The 12,305-nt window shown below is 40.3% G+C and overlaps 1 pseudogene; it reads left to right on the top strand.

Annotated features, from left to right (window-relative positions):
• Positions 1 to 3,319: 3,319 nt before the first annotated feature.
• On the top strand, positions 3,320 to 3,937 carry LOC147435082 (secreted RxLR effector protein 161 pseudogene; annotated as a pseudogene).
• Positions 3,938 to 12,305: the final 8,368 nt, after the last annotated feature.

Raw genomic sequence — 12,305 nt, forward strand, 5'->3', positions numbered from 1 at the left:
CAAGACATTCCTTTTGCAGTCAAAGCCAAAAAACAAGCAAAAAAGGACACAACTCAAAGCAAAGACACATGGAAAAAGATGAACACAAGTAACTCACATCTATACATTCAACCAACTGATCAACAAACAACTAAATGGAAAGGGGGAATGGATGTTAGGATAAATATAACACTCCCAGATCAAACAAGAGTTAGAGCATTGATTGATACAGGTGCTAGAGCCAATTTTGTCAATTACTCAACATTCAAACAATTGACAAATGAACCAATGATCAAACAAACAAGAGTAATGAAAGTGGCAAATGAAGGCACCATGTATTCAATGGGTGTAGCTAATATACACATGAATATTGATGGAAATTTATGTCCACATCAATTTCATATTCTAGATGACAGTGCAATCATTGAATGCATATGCTTAGGAGTGCCATGGCTATGAACTTATAATGCTGTACCAAAATGGACAGAGGAATTGCATGGAAGGATAAATTACAGGTCAACAACAGATGAAATATATGTAAAGAATTCAATATCAACGTCAACATTCATAGAATCCTTTTGGACAATCAAACAAAGAGCAATTCACTTAGAACAATTGTTGTTTCACAAAACCAGTCACCTCAACATTTAATGCCAATAAGCGACATAAACTAATCTAGATTACAACAATCTTTCCAACCTATGCAAATATATCGTTTGGGAGGTCTTGCATCAAGAATGGGGGAGGATTGGCTGCAGGACTACATTGGAGGATTACAGAGGACTACATTGGTTGCAGGACTACATTGGAGGATTACAGAGGACTACATTAGCTGTGTACAAACTAAGTATTAAAAGAGCTTTGTTTTCTATTATTTTGAATTTTTACGTTTGATTGTGAAATTTTCTACTTAAATTTGAGTAATATGCCCTTAATTAGCACAAATCAAAAGATATGGGGACAAATGATAAAAACGAGCGTTTAGGGGTGAGTTCACATGCTCAAAACTAGCAACTTTTGAGCAAAAAAGCTATTAAAATAGCTGAAAAGCAATCACAAATCACGAATTATGATTTCCAAATGTTCTTGATAATATTGTATAGTTTTTGAAGCTTTTTTGAATCATTTTTGGAGTTGATTGTGATTTATCTGCTCAAAAAGGACTTTTTACAAGTACCTTTTTAAATAAACTTCAAATATTCATAAAAAATATTTAGGACAATCAATTGACGTTTTGAAACCAAACACCAAAATATGGAATGAAGGACAACGCACTCAAAAATTCTGGAAGCAATTGGAGAAAACTCAAAAATTGGCCTCGTTACGATGGCTGCCAGATGGTCATTTGATAGTAGCTTGTTCATATGGAGTCAGAATTCAAAAGTAAATTTCACGACATGATGAGTGCACATGTTCATTTTCACAAAATATGATCTAGAGAGCTCCCATATAAGAATATTTGGCCTCATTTTTAAGCTCATTGTCACTATTCACCATAGAGAGAAAGCACACAGACTCGCAGGCGACCCATTGTACACGCTTGGCAACTTGAACTTCACAATACATGAGAGGTATGCTCACTACAACATACTCTTGGCTTTCAATATGACTTTTGTCGCAAAAACTAACAGAATAGGCCAAGGTAGCTCAGGTAGGGTAGGTACAGAATAGTGCACAGCAACCAAACCACTCAACCAAAAGCTATGAGTCTTGGTATTTGTGAGTACCGTGCACTTGGAAAGCATTTTCGCAAACCTTTTTCCACCTCTACCTTAACTCATTCACAAGATTTTCTTGATCTTGTTCACACTGACATCTGTGGAGCTTTTCCTCCATCAAAATCTCAGTATCGATACTTTAAAACTTTTATTGATGACTTTTCAAGATACACTACTGTTTTTCTCTTACGACATAAATCAGAAGCTTTATTATCTTTCAAGAAATATAAAAAGGATGCAGAACTTCATACTGGTCGTCGCATCAAGAAGCTCAGAAGCGATAACGATGGAGAATACATTTCAAATGATTTTGATGATTACTATAAAAACCAGGGTATTCATCATGAACATATTGTGCCCTACTCTCGTCAACAGAATGGTATTGCTGAACATAAAAATAGGACTATTTTGAATGCCATGCGATGTATGCTCATCCAACCGGGCTTATCTCGATGCTTTTGGGTTGAAGTGGTCTTAACAATAGTATTTGTACAAAATCATCTTCCTACAACTGCTCCTTCTGGTAAAATGTCAATTACTACATGGACAGGTGAAACTCCTTCTCTTTCATATTTTCAAACGTTTGGATGTATTGCATATATTCATGTACCCAAAGAGACTCGTAGAAAACTTGATCCTCCTGGTTTGAAAGTTATTTTCATTGGCTATTCAAACTTTTCTAACGGATACAGATTTTATGATCCATCATCCAGAAAGATAATCATAAGTCGCGATGCTATTTTCAATGAGAAGCTTATGGGTAGCAGATGGTTGCAAGAAAATGCTGGCAGGACATGGTCACTAGAGGAAGTTGATGATACAAAGTCATTACTAATTGCTTTTCCTTTTCTATATGATGATGAACCTTCTTCACAGGATCAAGTCAAATCTTCAAATCAAACTTTGCAACGTGCACCTATTATTGTTGATGATGATCTTGATATTTATGCTGATCTTCTAATTGACAATGAGCATGGTACCTATCATGTCTACGACACTGATATTCTTGAGAATGCTCTCAATACCTATGAATATCCTGTCTCTTATAAAGTGGATTTATATGACCAAAACCAAAGCAGATGGATCTTTTGACAAGTTCACTCATAGATTGCAGGAGTTGAGATCATCAAGAGTAACCTTTTCTTTGCAAAGAGTTGCAAAAGGTTACTCATAGATTGCAGGAGTTGAGATTATCAAGAAACTTTCTTGCCTATTGTTCGTATTACCATTATTCTAGTGTTGTTGGCTTTTGCTGTTGAGTTTGATTTGGAATGTCACCAAATGGACGTGAGAATTTCTTTTCTTAATGGTGATTTAGAAGAGAAGCTATACATGGAGCAACCAAAGGGATTTGTGGTCAAACACAAAGAAAACCTTGCTTGCCTACTTCATCGAGCACTTTATGGTCTCAATCAATCTTCATGAGCTTGGTATCAAAAGATTGATCTCTTTCTTACAAAAGAAGGTTTTATATCTTGTTCTTCAGATCCTAACTTAAATGTCAAGTGTTGCAAAACAATAATTTTGTTATTCTTGCTCTCTATGTGGATGATACCATACTTGTTTCTAACTATTTGCTCTTTCTTCAACAAGTAAAGAAGATTTCATTTTCTGCATTTGATATGGTGGATCTTGGAGACATACACTCATGTCTTGGTATTCAGGTTCAACGCTATCAAGAAAAGGGTGTTTTGTTACTACTCCAAACAAAGTTCATTGAAGATATTATTCAAAAATTTGGTTTGGGTCATGCACATCCTGCTGCTACCCCTTGTCTTGTGAGCTCTACCAAGAACTCTCAATTTTTGCAGGATGATGGACAATTAGCATTACATCAACCTTATGCTAATCTTGATGGATGTCTTCAATTTGTTGGCTTGAACTCTCGCCCTAACATTCTTTTTGCTGCAAATTTTCTTGGAAAACATCTTAGTTGTCCATGTCTTAAACATTGGTCTGCAGCCAAGCAAGTTTTGAAGTATTTGAAAGGCACCAAAGATTATGGATTGGTTTATCGATGCCAGCAAAACCTTGATTCCTTCAGTTCACTTCAGCTTTTGGGTTATACAGATGCAGATTGGGTGAGCTCTCACTTATACATGCGTTCTACAAGTGGAAATTGTTTCTTTATCAATGGTTGTCTAGTTTCTTTGACTAGCAAGAAACAACGTTGTGTTGCAGTTTCCACTACAGAGGCACAATATGTAGCTACATCTCTAGCGGCTCAAGCGTTAGTATGACTTTGCCAAGTTCTCTTAGATATTGGCCATCCTCCTACCTCTAGCACACCACTTTGATGTGATAACCAAAGTGCCATCAGTCATGCGAAAGAATATGTTCAGTATAACAAGTCTAAACATATTGCAGTGCATTATCATTATGTGCGGCATGAAGTAAAGAAAGGCACGATCATGATTGAACATTGTCCAAGTGATCAGATGATTGCAGACACATTCACCAAGGGAATCAATAAATCATGCTTTACATGATTGCACACACAACTTGGAGTTGTCTCAACTTCAATCTTTGGAGATTAAGCTTCTATATTGTTGTAGTACCATTGTACATACTCACCTTTTAACATTTCACACATGCACATACACCTTAGACCTCTTGGTCATTTTTGTATCCACATATATATTCTCACTTCACACACTCACAATCCTTCTTGATCATGTTTGTTCATTCGTATATAGGAGCTCGGGTTTTTCCCTTGTACTCCCCAAGAGTTTTTTCATCCGCAGCAAGAGCCCTTTGTTTGAGTGGGGGTGTTGGAGCTATATATAGCTCACCCTACCTAGACTAGGTCTCACCTATATATACGTATCAATATGAAGTATTCTTTGGGAGCGTATACGGTGTGTCTCTATGGTCTCTCTCTCGGCCTCTCTCTATCTCTCTCTACATCTCAACAGCTTTGAACACATTTGGCAAGGATTAAGTTGATCAAATTGACAACACAAAAGAGAAATTGTCAAAAGTCATAAAATCCAATTGTGGGACCAATGCTGCTACAATATAGGGCAATTTACAAAATGATCTAGGAGTATTGGGCACACTGGCAAGTGGAGTACCGCTAAAATCAATTGACCATAAGCCTAGTAGAGCTCTATAAGCACTAGCCACATTGCACCGCCATTATAGGTTTTGTTTGGCAAGTGACTTTGCCTTTGGGAAATAGACACTAGGGGTAGTACCTTTGGGCCACCCCAAGCCAATTAAATCAATCCACTACTCTAGATTGACAACTTCAAGTATGGGGGGTTTACAAGTGCACTACTCGCAAAATTAGCCAAAGGCTACCACCACAGGTAAGTTGGGAAATTAAACATTAGCAAGTCATACTTGATAGTACTAACCATTTGGTGAGCCCATCCTCAAGCCATTTGCATCCCAAAAGTGCACCTAAACTAAGGATTAATAAAGCGGGTAGCCAAGGAAATTGGAGTTACATTTAAAGTGGAATATTGACTTTTTGCAAAATTTGAGTAATTGGGTATTGACCTAGACATAGGATCGGAGACCAAGTGAGAGCATAAAACCAAGACAAAAAGAAATTAAAAATTGAGTGGGCCAAGAGAACAATTAGCACAGACTAGAAGAAAGTCAATGGCAAATCTACCTAGAGCAAACCCATCACTGATCCATGAATTGGACACAATTTTTGACTAGATAGCACCATTAGAGGGTACCCCATATCCACATTGGAGTGAGCATCAGGCTTCTTGGAATAATTGGGCTTAGAAAGTCTCTAATATTTGAAGAAATACACCTTAAATTTGAGACAATCAACGATCACCGCGTGGTGGCCTTCCAATTAAATTAAAGGCCATAATTGAGGAATACAACAGTAAATCAATGCACAAGGCACATTATGACCAACCACAAGCAAAAATTGAATCAGTTTTGACCTTGTTAAAAATTTGGTGATTTGCTAACTAGAAATTTTGCAGATTAGTGCATAATTTATTGCACATTCAATTGAGACAGTCATCATACAGACCACAAGTCATTGCAGTATAGTGGTAAGTGACTTGCTAACCAGTCCTATGACCACAAGAAAATTAGACCATAGCAATTGCAGATTGGATGCAGCTAGATTTAGCAGTGAGCCTTTTATTTGGTAAAACCACTAGTCACTTGCAAGGGGGGTTAGAAAAAATAGATAAGCTAACAGGGTGCAAACTCGGTCTTTAAGCAAGACCACATTAGAATATTGAACGTGACAATCAACCAACTGCTCAGCAAGCTATAGATGGACCTATAAAAAGAAAAAAAGGAATATGGCTAGTCAAAGTAGCCATGGAGGAGCTCCAAGCTCATCAATGGTAGCCAAATTTGAAGGCATCAGACTGATTTTGATCGCTCATTCAAAAAATTCCCATGCTACAAAGACAAAGTAGGAAATTACTACCTCAAGACCAAGAAAGATGCTTACAAAAGTCCAATAATACAAGTTGTCAAGGTAGAAGCAGCTACAAGTACGTCCATATCACATAAAAACCTAATGGTAGATTGTATAGGATTGGTGTACATGAAGCTAAAACCAGATGTGAAGATTGACATATGTCAAGGCAACGCTCGATCGCACACACACTCTCACACTCTCTCTCTCTCACACACGCACACACACAAGGAGATGGTGAAGGAGAAGGTGGAGATGGAGCAAGAGCAGCTTCTATTGCACAATGAGAGAATGACTCAATTTTAGGTTTAATTGGCTTTTATGTGAGCTCACCCCATTCACACTTGGGCGCCCATGCTTAGCCAACTAACCCTAGCATGTTCGTGTTAGAGTGCGCCTCTCATCGGCGATCACTCTACCTTTCCCTATTGGACCGACAAGCCCGGTGCCTGACTCTACTTAAATAAATAATACGGTTACGGTGTCCGTCGTAGGCGATAGGGTGTCCGTGAGCCACGAAGGTTAACATTGCCCCCCTTCCTGATGTAGATTCCGTCCTCGGAAGCTATTGAGTTGAAGCTTGGTATGTCCATGTTGTAGAGCATCTAGATTTGAATCTGCAAGGCAAAGTCACTGTTTTAGCAAGCGGAATTATATTGCCATAAATCATGAGGGGAATGTAAAGTACATGTGGAAATGAGTAAATGCAAGATTTATGAAATGTTAGACTGCCATTAAGGACAAATAAATTGCACTTTGAGTAAATTAATTAATCAAGAGTTTTGAGCTTATGGGTGAGTCTATCAATTAGTTAGCTATGACTAAGGTTAAAACAACTACTCTAGTACTAGCTAAGCTAAGAAGATTATCTAAATGCAAGATTCCCTAATTATGCTTTTCAGCTTTGATTAGCCAACTCGCTCTCACAACTGCAAACAAAAGCTTGAAATGTTAACTGTAAGCTCAATGGAAGTCTTTTAATTTTTCTTTATTTATTTTTTTTATTATTTTTTTAATACTTTTTTACTTTGGGTCACAATCATGTGACGTGTGTGCTTATTTTGTATGTCCGGGGTTTTTTGCTTCTCAAGGAAAAGCGCCCACACTGGGAACCTCTAGGGCTCTAGTACCATAGACAATACATGTGAGTGAAGTACCAATTCAAGCCAGGATTTCTCTTCCAGCGTAAGATTTTTCATTTGTGGCACTTATGTTGTTTTTTTCTTTTGCTTCCATTTCCGTGGTATTCGCACTAGTGTTTTTTGTTGTTTAAGTGAGCAAGCCTTTCTCTGCCTAAAACATTCCTAAGGTCTCAAATACTCGGATAATTATATTATCTAGGCCTAGTGGTCAAGTAAATGAGTTAACCTAAAGTCACGGTCTCCTAATCTCCAGGCTCATCCATAAGATTAAACTGGAGTTCAATCAACTTAAGCAAAGACAAATTTATACATCTATAATGGCAGATAACAATCATAACTATTGCACTCAAACAAAGCATGAAAAATCATTATTAGCAATTACACATATCCACCAACATGAATCATGGAAAGTAGTACACCTGGAGGTATGGAGTGGCTCATTTCGTTGAAGCAGATGTCCTCAGCCATGTGGATGGATATCCATATAAGTCCTACCTAACAAATCCAAAAACAGGCACTATACCTCTAGGAGGCATGTCAGTGTGAAAAATTAAAACTCCTAAAAAACAAACTCAAAACACAATCTAGACCCCTAACCTACCTATCTGTCACTCCTTTCAGAGGATATTATATAAACTGGGTGGCCACCCTAAGGCTAGGCCTCTATCCTCATCATCTAGATAAATAAAATCGTTGTCCGTGAGGCCATAGTCTTCCTCGGTCTCTATTAGTTCCTCTTCATCATCCTCTTGTGCAAGCATGCTAATCAAGAACCTCGCGATGCGTGGATACTCATCTTGTGCAAAAGAATAAGCATGTGCCACTGGAGACACATTCGCTACTCGGTAGGGATCACTAGTTAGCCATAGACGTATCAGCCATTCTAACTCCTCAAAATTTCTCTCAAATCCAAGGCTCTCTATCAAATCCCATTCGCAAGAAAGTATAGGGTAGCATACGTAGAACACTTGAGGAAAAGACAAAGGGTACCTTTCATAAAAAATACAAGTGCATGCCTCTGGTGAAGTAGCCATTTCTGACAATACAGATAGATTTGGTTAGGCCTTTAAAACATAAGAGTTGTTTTTGTGTGTTGCTTGAATTGACACGGTGAATTTGGACATGGCCTGGCTGAGCCGTGTTGGTCAAAGTTTTCTATTGAGCTATCGGTGTCACTGTCAGATTGGTCTACCATTGCCTTGCCCTTAGAAGATGCATGTATGGCACTTATCATGTTCAGAGGTGCAATTTGTGGTACCTCTTCCCCCTCTGGTGTGACCCAAGTGGTTCCTCTATTTCCCCAGGTATCTATGGTTGCAGCTAGGTGTACCCAGTCTACGTTGTCTGATTCCGTCATACCTGGTAACACATCCATGTAAGGAGAATCTTGGCCAATGTCTGCATCCTTCTTACAAGTGTAACAATATTGTAGTGGGGCCGAGTGAACTGTGGTGTCAGAGCGATGATCAATAATGGTTTTACTCCCTAAGGGGTGTACCTTACCAGTCACCAAATCCACTCTAAGGACAGAGTCTTGGAATTGCAAATAGACATGATTTTTAGACCAATCATGAACCATTTGTGCTTCCCTCATGAATGGTCGTCCTAAAATCATTTCATATGACATAAGGTGTTTACAGAAATCCATTACAATGAACGTATGTCGTACCTTGTGTCCTAGAACTTTGATCTTAAGATCCTTGAGCATCCCCATAGGTTTGGCTATGGTACCATTTGCCATCTTTACCACAATGTTAGTAACACTGAGGCGGGGTTTTCCCATGGATTCCCAACAATCTTTTGTAACGATGCTAACTCCCGCACCACCATCAAGAATTCCCTTTATAGTTAATCCCTTGGTAGTGATGGGTAGGGTCGCATTAGACTCGTCGCCTTCAAAATACTCCCCTAATTCGTTAATGGGTACCTCGATCACAGACTCGTGTCCATCTAAGTCAAGTGATTGCACATGATTTTCCTCATCAATCATAATCGAGTCATGCCTATTTGGTTGCGCAAATTGCGGTAATCCCGTTCGTAGCTCTTCGTTAAGGAATGCTCGAAGTGCAAGGAATAACTTAGGATCTCCATACAGCTTTGCTATGATCGTGGTTCGGACCTCAGAAGACATGAAGTCCACTAGTTTGGCAACATTCATTGGCATTTTGCAGGGTGTAGGTCCTTGACTAGGAACTGGTGAGGATGGAATCTCATATTCCTCAATGGGATCAGGTATTCCTTCGTTAAACATCCTTTCCAACAAGAAGGGTGTATGCTCACTTTCTGATGTCCCGTCCTCACTCCCTTCTTGGATGATACTAGATATGGCTAACGGTCTATGGTTCATGTGGGGTGGATGAACTTGCGTGGGAAACACTGTGTCATGAATTTTGACATGCATGGGTTCTGGTTCTAGTTTCCCTTGAGTCTCCTCCACTAAACCTCTTAGATATTTCACCTGCTCAATCTCGTCTACTGGGTTTGGGTACGTCCCAATCTTCTTTTTACGATTCTTCCCTTTTTGCCCCTGCGGTTTATCTTGGGGGTCTTGGATTGGATTTGGAAACACTTGTGGTGTTTTCAGAGGCTCTTTATGGTTTTCTCTTATTCGGTTTTCATTTGGTTCCATGTTACGGTTTTCTTTGTCGGTCTTTCCCTTTGTGGTATTGGTTCTAGTCTCCATTGTCTCGATTGAATCTGAATCATCCTCGAGGTCATTCATATACACGGGGTCATCTCCTGTTCCTATGTTTGTTTTGGAACTTGGCTTTGAATTTCCCGTATTTTGCGACCTCTTCCTTTGTGTCTTCTTTTTCTTTGCTTGGATAACTGACGCGGTATCTCTCTCTTCGAGGATATGGCCTGGCCCTTGAAGCATGGACCGTGTAATCACATAAGCGGGTGCGACGGGTGGTATTGGCGATGTCACACTAGCAATTTTGACCAAATTTAGGGGTGTGATTTTAGGCGCATTTGGGTTATAGGGGCATTGGGCAATCAAGTGATCTATGCCACAACGATTACATGTGAGTATTGGCATTGCAGACGTGCTCCCTTGATTCATTTGTATCTGTGCAGCATTCTTTTGCAGCCTAATAGGGCACTCCGCTGCCCAATGTGGTCCACCACACTCGTAGCATTGAAGAGGTGGCCTCCTAGCTTGGGTGTTGATATTTTGACCTCTGGATGCGAGAGCAGCAGCTTGATAAACCGGCTTGACTTGCCCCCAACACTCTTCCATGTACTATATAGGACACTCTTCCAATGTATCAAGTCTGTAGGCAATACTAGTGTCTATTTCCTCCTCACAGCCATCTGCATAAGCATTAGATGGCTCGCAACCCACTTGGTTCATAGGGGCGACTCTTGGATGCCGGGGCTGCGGTCCTAGCACAGGAGGTGGTAGCGGTGTAGCTTGTACAACATTATGAGATCTAGGAACCATGTGTTGCGGTAGTTGCTCAACAGGTGGAGCAAGCATCAATACAGGAGCTCGAGGTGCATCCGTCCAGGCTACAGGTGGTCTATTTGCCATCATACGTTTGATCATTAAACAATCCTTAGCTTGGTGACCATACCTACCACATGCGTTGCAAGTTCCATTAAATTTTACTCTAAACGTAGGGCACTCACTAGTGCTATGTGGACCTAAGCAAATGGAACACCATTGTTGCTCCCTTCTTGGATACATGTGACTATTTTGAGGGGGTCGATTATCCTTAAGAGACTCTTGGATTGCCTTGGTGAGGTCTGTCAAAAATGTCTCAAATACCTTTGGCTCATTGGCAATGGGATTTGCAGTCATGGGTTCATACTCAATGGCTTGTGAGCTAGTGGATCTTGTGTCAGTAGACACCCTCGTGCCTGCTATCATCAAGTTGTCCTCTAATTGGATTGCATTGGCAGTGACATCTTCCCAGGTTGTGATACCTCTAATCACTAGTCCATTATAGATTCCTTCATTCCTCAACCCTCGGATGAATCGATCAAGCAGTTGGTTATTGTTGAAGCGCTCATTTACAGGGCAGCGAGAGTTTAAGTGCTTTAGACGACTAATGAAGTCCCTTACTGACTCTCCTTCCTTACGTTCGGCCTTCTGTAGCTGAGATGCTACACCCCAAAGCACACCTTCTCGTATGTACTCCTTTAGAAACAACCTTCGAAGGGTAGGGTAAATTGTTTTCTCGTCCACCCTTAGGGTTCTATACCAATCTCCAGCCTTCCCACTTAATGTCAAGCTTAAGGCATTGCACTTATGTAGTTCGTTGCGTTCCCCTAAGGAATCACATACTTGTTCAAACACTTCAATGTGTTTTCTAGCATCTTCTTCCCCATTGAATTTTTGCGTGAGTTTGGCAATTTGTATTGCCTTACTTCTAGGCTCTCTATCAGATGCATGACGCATATTTTCCGCAATAGATCGACCTATGGTTTGAGCAAACGCTACCAAGTCACCTATGTGAGGAGGCAGGGCTGGTGGAGGTACTCTTGGAATCATATGTGGGAGAGGGACGGGTACTGGTCTTGGCATGTGTGTGGATGATGCAGGATATGGAACATAACCGGGCATAGGTCCACTCGGATAAGGGCTAGGGAACGGCACTCGAGGAGCATAAACAAGTGGTACAATTGGAGGTGTGGGGGCCATGTGTGCATAAGGGGCTAGAGACACATACGGTCGAGGCCCCATATTAGGTACTACGACACTAGGTAGTGGCACTACGCTAACCGTAGATGTCATCGGTACATTCTCTGTCAGGCTTATCCCTGGGGTGAGCACTGTGTTTTCCTTACTAGAGGGTTGAGCCAAGTTAGGGAAGCTAAAGTTGTCGCTCAGAGGCTCAGACTGAATAGAGACCCCAGGTGAAATGACGTAAGATGGGTCCATGGGGCTCATTAGAGGAGTCTCCCTTTGTGATAGAGTAGGCTGTTGAGCCTTGCTCGTATCCAGAAATCTCATGGGGCCAGTTGAGAGTATATTTACCCCTCGGTTTTGCCTTTTTGATTGAATAACGCCATGGATAACATTAAAGATCATTTTCTGTTGATCTTCGATGCTCG

The sequence above is a fragment of the Adiantum capillus-veneris genome, chromosome 19 (genome assembly GCF_014529385.1).
Source record: "Adiantum capillus-veneris isolate H3 chromosome 19, ASM1452938v2, whole genome shotgun sequence".
In the NCBI taxonomy this organism is placed as follows: domain Eukaryota; kingdom Viridiplantae; phylum Streptophyta; class Polypodiopsida; order Polypodiales; family Pteridaceae; genus Adiantum; species Adiantum capillus-veneris.